This window comes from Polypterus senegalus, chromosome 9 (assembly GCF_016835505.1).
Source record: "Polypterus senegalus isolate Bchr_013 chromosome 9, ASM1683550v1, whole genome shotgun sequence".
In the NCBI taxonomy this organism is placed as follows: domain Eukaryota; kingdom Metazoa; phylum Chordata; class Cladistia; order Polypteriformes; family Polypteridae; genus Polypterus; species Polypterus senegalus.
This window is the reverse complement of record NC_053162.1, coordinates 6,924,204-6,939,675: the sequence shown is the minus strand read 5'-3', so window position 1 is coordinate 6,939,675 and position 15,472 is coordinate 6,924,204.

Sequence of the window (15,472 nt, the reverse complement as noted above, 5' to 3'; positions counted from 1 at the left end):
TCCTGGTCCGCTGCTCTTCTCAATGTATATGCTTCCGTTAGGTCAGATTATCTCAGGGCACAACGTGAGCTACCATAGCTATGCTGACGACACACAGCTGTACTTATCAATAGCACCTGATGACCCTGATTCTCTTGATTCACTAACACAATGTCTGACTTGTATCTCAGAATGGATGAATAGTAACTTTCTCAAGTTAAATAAAGAGAAAACTGAAATCTTGGCAATAATGGATACAATGAGGCTATTAGAAATAAACTGGATACATTAGGATTAAAAGTCAAGATGGAGGTAAAAAGCTTAGGGATAACTGTTGACTGTAATCTGAATTTTAAATCGCATATTAATCAGATCACTAGGACAGCATTTTTTCACTTAAGAAACATAAGTAAAGTTAGACCTCTTATATCATTGAAAGATACTGAGAAATTAGTTCACGCGTTTGTTTTCAGTCGACTAGATTACTGTAACACACTCCTCTCAGGACCACCCAAAAATGACATAAATCACTTGCAACGAGTGCAGAATGGAGCTGCTAGAATCCTAACTAGGAAAAGAAAATCCGAACACATTTCTCCAGTTTTAATGGCACTACACTGGTTACCTGTGTCATTCAGGATTGACTTTAAAATTCTGCTTATGGTTTATAAAGCCTTAAATAATCTCGCCCATCTTATATATCAGAATGTCTGACACGTTATATTCCAAATCGTAACCTCTGATCCTCAAATGAGTGTCTCCTTATAATTCCAAAAGCTAAACTTAAAAGAAGTGGTGAGGCGGGCGGCCTTCTGCTGTTATGCACCTAAAATCTGGAATAGCCTGCCAATAGGAATTCACCAGGCTGATACAGTGGAGCACATTAAAACACTGCTGAAAACACATTACTGTAACATGGCCTTCTCATAACTTCACTTTAACTTAATCCTGATACTCTGTATCTCCAACTCATTATAATAACTGTTCACGGTGGCTCTAAAATCTCTACTAACCCCTACTCTCTCTTCTGTTTCCTTTTCCGGTGTCCTTTTGGTGGTTGCGCCACCACCATCTACTCAAGCACCATGATGTTCCAACAATGATGGATGGATTAAAAGCCAGAAGTCTGTATGACCATCAACATCAAGTGGCTCCGTGAGAACCCTAACTACAAAGAGGACTGTTTCATTTATGTGAGGTAGAATGCCCAGAGGGGACTGGGTGGTCTCGTGGCCTGGTACCCCTGCAGATTTTATTTTTTAGTTTTTTTTTTTGTTTTTTCTATCCACCCTGGCCATCGGACCTTACTCCTTTTCTATGTTAATTAATGTCTTATTTTAATTTCTTATTTTGTCTTTTATTTTTCTTTTCTTCAGTATGTAAAGCACTTTGAGCTACTGTTTGTATGAAAATGTGCTATAGAAATAAATGTTGTTGTTGTTGTTGCTTACTTGGACCTGCAGCAGTGAGCACATCACACCCATCCTGCTCCATCTTCATCAGCTCCCTGTGTCTTACAGAATCGAATATAAAATCCTACTAATAACCTACAAAGCCTTAAACGACCTCGCGCCAAACTACATCAGTGACCTTCTCCATCACTATGTGCCTGTCACCCACTAAGGTCCTCTGATTCTGGTAATCTTGTTGTGCCCCACAGTAATCTACACTCCATGGGTGACAGCAGGGCCTTCAGCTGTATAGCGAGCATCCAGACTCTGGAATGACATCCTGAAATTAATCAGGTCAGCTGACTCCATGAATTCTTTTAAGAAACAACTCAAAACTCATCTGCTCAGGAAGGCTTTTAGCTCTACTTGACTTTATTACCCTTCTTTCAGTTTACCTCCATGTCAAGATGCTCATGTAACCTGTATGTGTGTGTGTGTGTGTGTGTGTGCTGGACCATCAATTATGTTGTCTGTTAGGCTTTTCTCTGAATTTACTATCTTACTCTTCTTTATTTGTTTTTCTGGTTTAGTACAATGCTATATACTGTATACCCTGCCGTTCTCTCTTAAACTCTGTGAAGTGTCTTGAGCATGGGAAAGGCGCTATATAAATAAAATGTATTATTATTATCCATCCATCCATTCTCCAACCCACTATATCCTAACTACAGGTCTGCTGGAGCCAATCCCTGCCAACACAGGGTGCAAGGCAGGAATCAAACCCCGGACGGGCGCACAGACACACACACCAAGCACAATTTAGAATTGCCAATGCACCTAACCAGCATGTCTTTGGACTGTGGGAGGAAACCCACACATGCAAATTCCACGCAGGGAGGACCCGGGAAGTGAACCTGGGTCTCCTAACTGTGAGGCAGCAGCCCTACCACTGCGCCACTGTGCTGCCCATTATTATTATTATGATTATTATTATTATCCATCCATCCATCCATTATCCAACCCGCTATATCCTAACAGCAGGGTCATAGGGGTCTGCCGGAGCCAATCCCAACTAGCACAGGGTGTAAAGCAGGAAACAAACCCCATGTAGGGCGCCAGCCCACCGCATAATAATACTACTACTACTACTACTACTACTACTAATAATAATAATAAAAAAATAATAATAATAATAATAATTATTATTATTATTATTATTTATTATTATTATTATGGCGCACGGTGGCGCAGTGGTAGCGCTGCTGCCTCGCAGTTAGGAGACTCGGGTTCGTCTCCCAGGTCCTCCCTGCGTAGAATCTGCATGTTCTCCCCGTGTCTGTGTGTGTTTCCTCCCACAGTCCAAAGACATGCCAGTTAGGTGGATTGGCGATTCTAAATTGGCCCTAGTGTGTGCTTGGTGTGTGGGTATGATTGTGTGTGTCCTGCGGTGGGATGGGTTCCTGCCTTGTGCCCTGTATTGGCTGGGATTGGCTCCAGCAGACCCCCGTGACCCTGTGTTTGGATTCAGTGGGTTGGAAAATGGATGGATGGATTATTATTATTATTAACTCTCTTCACCAACACTCCTCCTCCAAGCTTCATCCTCCTCCTCCCGACTCCGTCTCTTGGTGTGGTGGCTGCTGGCACCTTTTATAGTCCTATCCAGATGAAGTGAAAACACTGCCCATAAGGGCTTAGGAGTCCCAGCTGCAGCACCCCCTGGAGGCGCCTTTGGGACCCAGCAGGGCTGCACCAAAATCCAACTCCCATGTAGGCACCACTCCAACCCAGGGGGGTTGCCATCTAGCGTCCAGGGGGAGGTATTGAAAAGTCCATAGTTGCTCCCCCTGAACATATACTGAAGGGGTGTCCCAGCCGGGCATGGGCCCCGGCCGTCCACCACACATTATATGGGGTCACCGATGTGCCCCAAGCCCTTTTTCAATGGTAATTCTCTTCTTCTCTTACACTATTCGTTTTTATCTTCACTAAAAATCTGGGAGACCTCCCAGTCCAGGAGACTTCCCATCTTGGAGCCCAGTAACACTAATAACAGTTTTATTAGTGTTTTTGTGTGATTACGTTACAAAAGAGGGCCCTGATCCTTATCCTTTACAACTATGCAGTTTTCCTTGCAGGTTCTTCCACATTTCACGATTTTGTAATTTAATACTTTAACAGCTAAAACACTTCAGCTAGTCAGCCTTGAAATGCGACCCAAACCCCTTCTGAAGTAACATCTTTCAAAATGTGGGGCGCTTTAGCAGTTTGGAGGTTAATCCTGTTAGTGTTCAGAGAATTTAACTTTAAAGCCTGCGTTGTAATGATCACCAAAACTTACACCTGTGCGGGTGTGGATGGTGACCACCATTAAACCTCATTGATCTTCATCTGCACCCACCGGCCACTTTATTAGGTACACCTGCTCGACTGCTTGTTACTGCTTGTTATCTGATCAGCCAGTCACATTGCAGCAGCTCAGTGCATTTCAGCCTAGACATCGTCAGGACCACCTGTTGAAGTTCAACACGTGCATCAGAATGAGGAAGAAAGGGGGCTGAAGTGACTTTGAACGTGGCATGGCTGGTGGTGCCAGACGGGCTGCTGTGAGTATTTCAGAAACTGCTCATCTACTGGGATTGTCACACGCAGCCATCTGTAGGGTTTACAGAGAATGGTCTGAAAAATGTAAAATATCAGAGAGCGGCACTTCAATGCCTTGTTGATGCCAGAGGTCAGAGGAGAATGGCCAGACTGGTCTGATCTGACAGAAAGGCAACAGGAACTCAAATAAGCAGTCGTTACAACTGAGGTGTGCAGAAGAGCAGCTCTGAACACCCAACACGTCAAACCTTGAAGTAGGTGGGACCCCATCAGGTGCCAACTGAGGCTACAATTCACACGGGCTCATCAAAGTTGGTCAATAAAAGATTGGTAAAATGTCACATGTCTCAACTTCTACTACAACATTCAGATGGTCGGGTCAACAACATGAAAGCTTGGATCCATCCTGCCTTGTATCAACAGTTCAGGCTGGTGGTGGTGGTGATGTTTTCTTGGCACACTTTGGGCCCCTTAGTACCAGCTGAGCCTCATTTAAATGGCACAGCCTACCAGAGTGTTATTGTTGCTGACCAGGTTCATCCCTTTATGACCTCCATCTTCTGATGGCTCCTTTCCAACAGGATAACGCGCCACGTCACAAAGCTCAGATCATCAGGACAATGAGTACACTGGACTCAAATGGCCTCCACAGTTACCAGATCTCAATTCAGTCGAGCACCTTTGGGATGTGGTGGAGCAAGAGATTTGCATTATGGACGTTCAGCTGACAATTCTGTAGCAACTGTGTGATGCTATCATGTCAATATGAACCAAAATCCCTGAGGAGTGTTGGCAGCGCCTTGTTGAATCTACACCATGAAGAATTAGGGCAGTTCTGAAAGGCAAAAGGGGGTCCAACCAGATACTAGCAAGGTGTACCTAATAAAGTGGCCGGTGAGTGTATAATATTTTAGTGTACATACTTAGCTGCCCACAAGAACACGTCCTGCATGTGCAATTATGACTGCCTGTTCGGTATTCTTATGATCTGTAGATAGAAACTACTTTGACGTCTGATCCTTGTGACAGTAGGGGGCACTATCGCTCCCTTGAACCTTCAGGTACCACGCCAAACACCAGGTAAAAGTCTTCCTTCCTGCCGCCGTACCACTCGGGCTTTCTCGGCATCTATCAGTGCCCTGTCTTCCTCATTCCCTGTCAGGCATGTCCACACTCCCTCGGCATCCGGGTCTGTTTCTTCGGGTTGTTCTCATTCTTTCAGCCTGATTTTTTCCCCATTGCGTACCGATCCAGCAAGGCTCACTATTTCAGCGCTCTATGTAGTGGGTGGCGTTTCTACCTCCGAGTGCTATGACGCGACCTTCTTAGGGTTCTCTGCCCACAAATATTTTTTAAAATTCAGGTCCTCTGCCAACAGACGGCCAGAGAATCCTGCCAACTACGCCAGTGTGACAGTAGGGGGCACTATCGCTCCCTTGAACCCTCAGGTACCACGCCAAACACCAGGTAAAAGTCCAATAATTATCATTTATTATAATAATAATGTGCACCAAGCCCCACTAATCCACACTACTACCATAGAATAATTCAATACACAATCAATCCTCCACTCCTCCCAGCAGCTCTGTCACACTTCCTCCCAACTCCGGCTCTTCGTCTGGGAGTTCCCAAAGTTCTTTTATAGTCTATGACCCGGAAACATTTCTTCTCCGGGTCAACCCCACGTCTTCTTTCCTCCGGTGCCCTGGAAGTACTGTGGACTTCTGTCCTTGTGACCCTGAAGTGCTTCCAGGGTGGCATAATCATAAAAGTCCCTGGGTTCTTGGTGAGCTCCCTCTGGCGGCACCCATGGTACCCAACAGGGCTGAAGAGACGGACTCCATGTCCCATGGTGCCCTGCGGGAATCTGAGGAGCCATTTCTATCCAGGGGTGCTGCCATCCAGTGTTCCGGGGGATGTAGTGTCATTTAGAGGCTGTTTTCCTCAGTTGAGGGACACCCTGTCCGGGCTGAAATGTCGGCTGTCCCTCACATCCTCTTATCTGGCAGACTCTTCCACATATTTTGTTTTTTAAAGTTACACAGCGTTTGAAATTGCATTATGATTTATAAGTGACTTTTTCATACATTATTACCATTTCATACATAACTGCACGTCTTTGGACTGTGGGAGGAAACCCACTTGGGCACACGGAGAACACGCAGACCCCACACAGGCAGGAGCCATGATTGTGAAGCCCGGCTTCCATTTACGCAGCCACTGAGCCACCAGGCCGCCCCACTTGAAAAGTGTTTTCGAAAATAAGCCAGCATTTGTGTGCCATTGTGTGGCAGTTACCTTGCTTAATAGATGAAGAATGAAACCAAACAATTCTGGGCAGCCCAATAAACGCATCAGCTGTTTGCATTGTCTCTAATCCCAACGCTGTAACCATAGCAACTAAGAACTATATGGATGTTTGTTTGTTTAGAATCCCAATATCATTTCAGGAAGACTGCATAAATAAAAAAAAAAACAGAACTAAAAGGAAGAGAAATAAGACAGACAGGCAGAGGGAGGGGATGGCAGAGGCGTCATCGGGCACAATAGGCTGAAGATCTATGAAGAGATAGCAGTGAAATCCATCTTTGCTGGCTTTATTATATCCTGCTGTGGCACCTGCTCTGCCAGAGACATCAAAGAAACAACAGAAGGTAGTGAAGTAAGCATTGAAAATTACTGGCACAGCGTGTTACCATTTGAAGCACACGTAAAACAAAGAGACGCATACAGTTTTGGGGCACCTGAAGGCAAACTCTGTACTATAATAGAAAAAAAAACGTCTTTCTGGACGCGAGTCTAACAGTTGACTGACTAAGATGGTGGTGTCTTTACTTTTAAGTGCTGCCAGCAGGAAGAGGCGGGTTCAGGTGGACCGACACCGGAAATGATGTCATCAATGATAAAGCCGTCAATTTTCTGGTGTGTAGAGGAGGAAGAGAAAAGGTGTTAATACACAGCGCCAACCCATGGAATGCCAGGGCATTACCATTACTAAAGCCCTTAAGGCACAGGTGTCAAACGCTGGTCCTGGAGGGCCGCGGTGGCTGCAGGTTTTCATTCTAACCATCTCCTTCATTAGTGACCAGTTTTTGCTGCTAAATAACTTCATTTGCCTTAGTTTTAAATGATGTGACTCAGGCCCCTTGGTTTTTCCTTTTTCCTTAATTAGCAGCCAAACAATAATGAGACACAAAGCAAGCCGCCACATGACCAGCTCACCTGTGCCCATCACTCAATATCTGAAACTAAAGGCTGATCTCTCAGGTCACGGAAACGTTTTGACGGTTTGACGGTTCTGGAAATGTCTGCTGTGGCAGAATGAAAGCAACAACAAACCATGGAATTAAATAACAGGCGTACTTAACAACAAGAATTAGTTTCTCTTTAAGAGATTGGTTGGAGTGAAATTGGTTGGAGTTTGAAGCCCCAGTTTAGCTGGTCATCTGTTGGCTCGTTTCACGTCTCATTTCTGTTTGGCTGTCATTTAATGAAGAAAAGAATAAACTCAGAAGACTCAAACCTTCAAAACATGGCCATTAAAATGAAGGGAAAAGGAGTTAATTAGCAGCGAAAACTGATTAGGAAAAGGGTCAGAATGAATACCTGCAGCTACTGCGGCCCTCCTGGCCTGGAGTTCGACACCCCTGCCTTAAGGTGTCCCCTATGACAAACGCGAGTGAAACACACCAGCTGTGCTACCCGTTTAAGACGGGTTAAAATCTAAACATTAACGTTTGCGATACACCATCCGCTAGAATGTATTTTGTAATGCAATATAATAAATGTAATGTAATAAAATGCATGACATTTTTTTATTCCAACAGATGGTGCATCACAAATATTTGTAGTTTGTAAGTAATAATGTCCCACAGGGATTATTGCTGGGACACTGAGAATGCTTTGACAGGGAACAGTCAAAAAGGAACAAGCAAGAAGACAGAAAGACTGAAATAAAAATGTGAAACCAAGAGCCATAAGTCAGAAAGCAAAAAGAGAGCCAAGAAACCAAAACCACCTAACTGCCTGATTTTCAAGCTATTTGATACTAACTAAAGAACAAAAGGTTGCGTTCTCCATTGAGGGATAATGCACGGCCATTTTTAATTGGCTTGACCCCTTAGTTGACCTGCAGTCATGAAGAAGGTTCTGCCTATCAGGAAGCAAAAAGCACTGAGGCGCTGCTGTAACCATGAGTCAAAGATGGATCACATGACACGCCGCTCACGGTTCTGTGAATTCACGGTTATGTGATACATAAACACTAAAAAAGCAAACAAAAAAAAAAAACTCACAAATTATAACAATAAAATGTATTAATATAAAAGTATAAAACTGCATGTGTCTCTATTATATGCCATTTGGTATGGGATTTGTTAAAGCAGTCTTGTTGTGTGCGAGGTGTCATCTGTTGGAATGACAATTGTGATGCATTGTCTCTGCTACATGCCATTTGGTATGGGATTTGTTAAAGCAGAGTTAATGTTTGTGATGCACCATCTGTTGGACTGACAGACACATAGCAATGTGCCCAAGTTATAAACCAACCAAAATGGATGCATTAAAGTTATAAATTACTGGTGCAATTCAGGAAGAATGTATAAGAAAAAATCATTTCAATGTGAATTGCTGCTATAGATAAATTGCCTTATGATTCATCCTGGTTTGTCTCAGCAAAATTAAAACCATTACAACAACATTTATTTCTATAGCACATTTTCATACAAAAAGTAGCTTGAAGTGCTTTACATAATGAGGAAAATAAAAATAAAAGACAAAATAAGAAATTAAAATAAGTCAACATTAATTAATATAGAAAAGGAGTAAGGTCCGATGGCCAGGGTGGACAGAAAAAAAAAAAACTCCAGACGGCTGGAGAAAAAAAAGTAAAATCTGCAGGGGTACCAGGCCACGAGACCACCCAGTCCCCTCTGGACATTCTACCTAACATAAATGAAACAGTCCTCTTTGTAGTTAGGGTTCTCACGGAGCCACTTGATGTTGATGGTCATACAGACTTCTGGCTTTTAATCCATCCATCATTGTTGGAACATCACGGTGTTTGAGTAGATGGTGGTGGCGCAACCACCAAAAGGACACCGGAAAAGGAAACAGAAGAGAGAGTAGGGGTTAGTAGAGATTTTAGAGCCACCATGAATAGTTATTATGATGAGTTGGAGATACAGAGTATCAGGATTTTGATTACAGTGAAGTTAAGAGAAGGCCATGTTACAGTAATGTGTTTTCAGCAGTGTTTTAAACTGCTCTACTGTATCAGCCTGGTGAATTCCTATTGGCAGGCTATTCCAGATTTTAGGTGCCTAACAGCAGAAGGCCGCCAGCCTCACCACTTCTTTTAAGTTATGTTTTTGGAATTCTAAGGAGATGCTCATTTGAAGATCTGAGGTTACGATTTGGAATATAAGATGTCAGACACTCCGATATATAAGATGGAGCGAGATTATTTAAGGCTTTATAAACCATAAGCAGAATTTTAAAGTCAATCCTGAATGACACAGGTAACCAGTGTAGTGACACTCAGACTGGTGTGATGTGTTCGGATTTTCTTTTCCTAGTTACGATTCTAGCAGCTCCATTCTGCACTCGTTGCAAGTGATTTATGTCTTTCTTGTGTAGTCCTGAGAGGAGTGCGTTACAGTAATCTAGTCGACTGAAAACAAACGCGTGAATTAATTTCTCAGCATCTTTCAGTGATATAAGAGGTCTAACTTTACTTATGTTTCTTAAGTGAAAACATGCTGTCCTAGTGGTCTGATTAATATGCGATTTAAAATTCAGGTTACCGTCAACAGTTACCCCTAAGCTTTTTACCTCCGTCTTGACTTTTAATTCTAATGTATCCAGTTTATTTCTAATAGCCTCATTGTATCCATTTCAGTTTTCTCTTTATTTAACTTGTTACTATTCATCCATTCTGAGATACAAGTCAGACATTGTGTTAGTGAATCACGAGAGTCGGAGTCATCAGGTGCTATTGATAAGTACAGCTGTGTGTCATCAGCATAGCTGTGGTAGCTCACGTTGTGCCCTGAGATAATCTGACCTAACGGAAGCATGTAGATTGAGAAGAGCAGCGGACCCAGGATAGAGCCTTGTGGACCACCATATTGGATATCATGTGTCTTTGAGTTGTAATTCCCACAACTAACAAAGAATTTTCTCCCTGCCAGGTAGGATTCAAACCAATTTAAGACCCTGCCAGAGAGGCCCACCCATTGACTAAGGCGATTTCTAAGAATGTTGTGATCAATGGTGTCAAATGCAGCACTCAGATCTAAGAGGATGAGAACAGATAAACGGCCTCTGTCTACATTTACCCGCAAGTCATTTACTACTTTAACGAGTGCAGTTTCTGTGCTGTGATTTGTTCTAAAACCCGACTGAAATTTGTCAAGAATAGCAGGTTTATTGAGGTGGTCATTTAACTGCATAATGACTGACTTCTCCAGAATTTTACTTAAGAAGGGTAGGTTAGAGATGGGTCATTACTATGTGATACAGGATTCATTAAGGCAGTGTTAATGTTTGTTATGCACCATCTGTTGGAATGACAACTGTAATGTGTCTCTGTTATTAACCATTTGGCATGGCATTGTTTAAAGCAGTTTTGTGAAGTCCTATCTGTTGCAATGTATTTGTCTCAGTTATTTGCCATCTATACTAATAAAAGGCAAAGCCCTCACTAACTCACTGACTGACGGACTCGTCACTAATTTTCCAACTTCCTGTGTAGGTAGAAGGCTGACATTTGGCAGGCTCATTCCTTACAGCTTACTTTCAAAAGTTAGGCAGATTTCATTTTGAAATTCTACGCGTAACGGTCATAACTGAATCCTACTTACGTACATATATACGGCCGTAGCCTGCAGCTCGGTCGCCGTGTGAGGCGGAGTTGTGCCCCCCATCATCACGCCTCCCACGTAGTTGGCAGCCTGCCCATATAAGGTCATCCGTCAGCAGCACTAACCTCTTATTTATAAATGGCACAAATATATTCACATGTACTTAACCAGTATCACAGCTATTTACACCAGTGCTTCCCAAACTCGGTCCTGAGACTTCACTGTGGCTGCAGGTTTTTGTTCCAACCAGGTTCTTAATCAGTGACAACACCTGATAACACTGAGCTCATTTAATTTAATGAATTAGCTGGGATTATTTTTCTTTTATTCTACATTCAGAAAAGCACAGCAGCATGATTTTTACATTTATAAGACATTTAGAAATATTTCTACTTTTGCTATAGATTTAAAAGCTGAACTCTCTCTTCTTGATTTCATTATATTTTGCCCTTTCTCTGTGCAGTTTTTCCCCTTCGTTGTATCTTAATGATCACAATTAAAAATGAGCAGACCAGACACCCAGGCAAACAGCACTGAAGAATCAAAGGCTGCAGCAACTTTAGCATCAGAAACACTAATTACTAAATAATGGATTAATTAAACAATTCGAACACTTTGAAAAGTAGAATGAAAATCAAGATGAAAATAATTTTAAAAAGACAAAGAATATATTATTCCCATATAACTGCTTGGTACATTTTAATTTTTTTTTTTTAGCAAACTTAGTTTCCTAATTTCTATATTGTTCCCTAAAGAGAGAACACATCGCTTAATTAGCCCAGGAGTTCAATTAATAACAGAAGCTGGTTGGAACAAAAACCTGCAGCCACAGGGGGTCCCCAGGACCGAATTTGGGAAACCCTGCTATCCACATTTAAATTAGACACCCAGACACACACAATCCCCACACGTTCCCCAGTCCTTTATCTGAACTTTCTTTTAAAAGTTTACAATCACACGGCCTGGGAAGTCTGCAGTGAATCCAGCGGCCAATCCCGATGTGCGCCACGGACACGTTTACTTCATTTACATGTAAAGAAGCGATCTCACCGGCTCGGCGACAGTTCCTTTATTGAAGAATGAAGTCTGTCTCACCCGGGTGACTCGGCGTTAGTGTCCATCCATGGCTGACGCCTGCTCCACAACAGACAAGTTAAGCCGTCAGCTCCGAATATCCCTTCTAGGTTCCAGTAAGGGTCTGCTTCGCTATGACAATAAATGAGTCACAGGGCCAGACTCTAAAAAAACTCGGCATTGACTTGACACAAGATGGCTTCTCTCATGGCCAACTGTACGTCGCATGCTCAAGAGTACAGCCTGAGGGCAGAACTGCAAGCGTTGTTTACAAAGAGATCCTTACATCCTAAAAAACATTTACAATCAGAAATTCAGCACTTTACAATCATCACATTCATTCTCAATACTAAAATAAGCCTACGACAATTACATTGACAATCACGTTACGTTATTTTTAAAATTTCCTTTTCTTTTTCATAACTTCATTAACACACTACTTCTCCGCTGCGAAGCGCGGGTATTTTGTTTGTTTAGTATATAATTTGTTAAAGCAGTTTTAATGTTTATGAATCACCATCTGTTGGAATGACAAATGTAATACATACAGTATGTCTTTATTATATGCCATTTGGGATGAAATTCATTACTGCAGTGTTAACGTTTGTGATGCACCATCTGTTGGAATGACAAATGTAATGCATACAGTATGTCTTTATTATATGCCATTTGGGATGAAATTCATTACTACAGTGTTAACGTTTGTGATGCACCATCTGTTAGAATGACAAATGTAATACAGTATGTCTTTATTATATGCCATTTGGGATGAAATTCATTACTACAGTGTTAACGTTTGTGATGCACCATCTGTTGGAATGACAAATGCAATGCATATCACTCTGTGTGGTGATCGCTGCCTGCGCCTCCTCTCAGTGCAAGAGGAAGTTAGCTTAAGAAGCACGTAGCGATTAACATGGCTCGGGAAACACTAAACACAAAGCATTTCATGTGCTACATAATTTATGACGGGGTTTGAAAAAATCCAGTAAATGAAATATTCCTTTTAAGATGTTGCACTTTAATGACAAACTACGAGAATAAAGTGAAAATGTCGACTTTAATTGCAATATAAACGACTAGAATAAAGTAGAAATGTTGAGAATAAAGTCAACATGTTGACTTTATTCTCGAAATACAGTATTTTTCTTATACGCTTCCGTAAGAGGGAGATGTACCCCCAAACACCCCGGGCTAGATAAACAGAAATATCATAAAAATAAAAATATTTTTTAAACTATTCACAAAAGCAAAATGGAGCTGCCTAAAAACATACGAGGCAATCCAAAAAGAGCACAGAAACCCAAGGTAAAGTCAAAAAACAGAACACTGAGATTAAAAATTCAGAGAACTGAAAAAGCAGAAGCACAGAATAAAGACAAGAAGTGTGCCAACTCCCAGAGCACATTCAAAATGAACCGCAAGGGACTATGGGAGAGCCTCCAACTTATAGGGCGAGGAGATGATTGGCAGCAGACCCCCCCCTGACCCTGTAGTTAGGATATAGCGGGTTGGATGATGGATGGATATAAAGAACAAGCTGGTTAAGTTTGCAGATGTTACCAAGATAGGTAGATTGGCATATAATCGGGAATACGTTGAATCATCACAGAGGGACTTGGACAGCAGACAGGCTTGGGATGATGAAATTGAATATCAATGAAAGTAAAGAATTATGTGTAGGAAATAAAAATGTGAGGTTTGAATACACAATTGGGGTGGGGTCTGAAAATCGAAAGTCCACTTTATGAGAAGAATTTAGGAGTCGCAGTGAACTCGAAATGATCAACTGCCATTAAGAAGGCTAACAGCTTATATAGCGCCTTGATGTGTAGAGTACAAGTCACAGGAGGTCCTTCTCGGGTCTTCATAACACACTGGTGAGGCCTCATCTGGAGTACTGGGGCAGTTTTGGGCTACAAAAACGACATAGAAGCACAAGAGAAAGGTCCAGAGAAGAGCGACAGGGCTGATTATGTGGCTACAGGGGATGAGTTAAGAGAAAAGATTCAAAGAGCTGAGCCTTTACAGGAGATGAAGAGGAGACCTGAGTGAAGAGTTTAAAATTATGAAGGGAATTAGTCCAGCGGATCAAGACGGTGACTTTGAAATGAGTACATCAAGAACACGGGGACACAGTCAGAAACTTGTTAAGGGTCAGGGGCAAAGGATAAGGTTAATTTTCTTTAGATTGTATGAGGTAAAACTAAAAACTGATACAGAAGAAAGGACAAATGTGCTGGTCCTCTTTCAGCTCATTGAGGATGTGCAGTCTGCCCCCTGAAAAATGATGACACGAAAAGCCACCATCCCCTGTGTACCTGCACACCTTTGAGATGTCATCGAGTAAAGCAAAGCCAAGTGTGACAGGAGATCAAGTGTTGCTTCTTCTACAAACATCTTCCAAAATGGCCTGGACACGTTTCTTGGGACCCCTAGAAAAAATCCAGAATAATCAGATTTGAGGGATTTTTCAAACTATTTTCTCTTGAATTCATATCACACACACACACATACGTGTCTCCAATCATGTAGTCACTCATTCTGCTGATTGAAATGGAGAAAAGTCGTCACTCGGCTGTTTGGTGTCATTGTGTGTCCCACACTGAATGTGAACGAGAGAAAGCAAAGGAGAGGAGATCCGAAAGAACATGATGGACCAGCATGATGAAGGCAATGGCTCGAAGACCACCATCTCCAAGCAGCTTGGTGGTCCTATGACAGAATCTCAAATAGTTTTAAGAAGTTCAAGGTCCATGGGACTGCAGCCAACCTCACTGGTCTTGGTGACAGGAGGAAAATCGACCCCAGAATGGGCAGAAGGACAACGAGAATTGCAGACAAAATGCCGAGGGAACTTGAAAGTGATCCAAGCTGAACTCCAAGGTCGAGGTCCATCAGTGTCTGTCAGTGACAGTGGGCTCAATGGAGGAACGATCCAGGAGGACTCCACATAAAAAAGCCAGACTGGAGTTTACTAAAATCCAGTTGACAAGCCACAAAGACTTCTGGGAGAATGTCCTTTGGACAGATGTGACACAACTGGAGCTCTTTGGCAAGTCATATCAGCTAGATATCCACAGACAACACAAGGAACGTTTCAAAGTAAAGAACACCAGACCTGCTGTAAGACATGGAGGAGGCTCGGTGAAGTTTTGGGGGCTGCTTTGCTGCATCTGGCACAGGGTGACTTGAGTCTGTGCAGGGAACAATGAAATCTCAAGACTATTGAGACATTCTGGAGACAAACGTCCTGCCTGGTGTCAGGGTGCTCCGTCATGGACCCTCCAACAGGATAAGGAGCCAAAACAGACAGCGAAAAGCCCCCAAGAATGGCCAAGAACAACACACTGGACTAAAGTGGACACCTGTGAGCCCTGATTTGAATTCCATCAAACATCTATGGAAAGACCGGAAACTTGCCGTCTGGAGAAGACCCCCTTCACACTTGACCCATCTGGAGCAGTTTGCTCAGGACGAGTTGGCCAAGCGACCTGTGGACAGGCACAGAAGGCCTCTAAGTTTTAGGGGTGATTTGCTTCATCTGACATACTTGAGTCT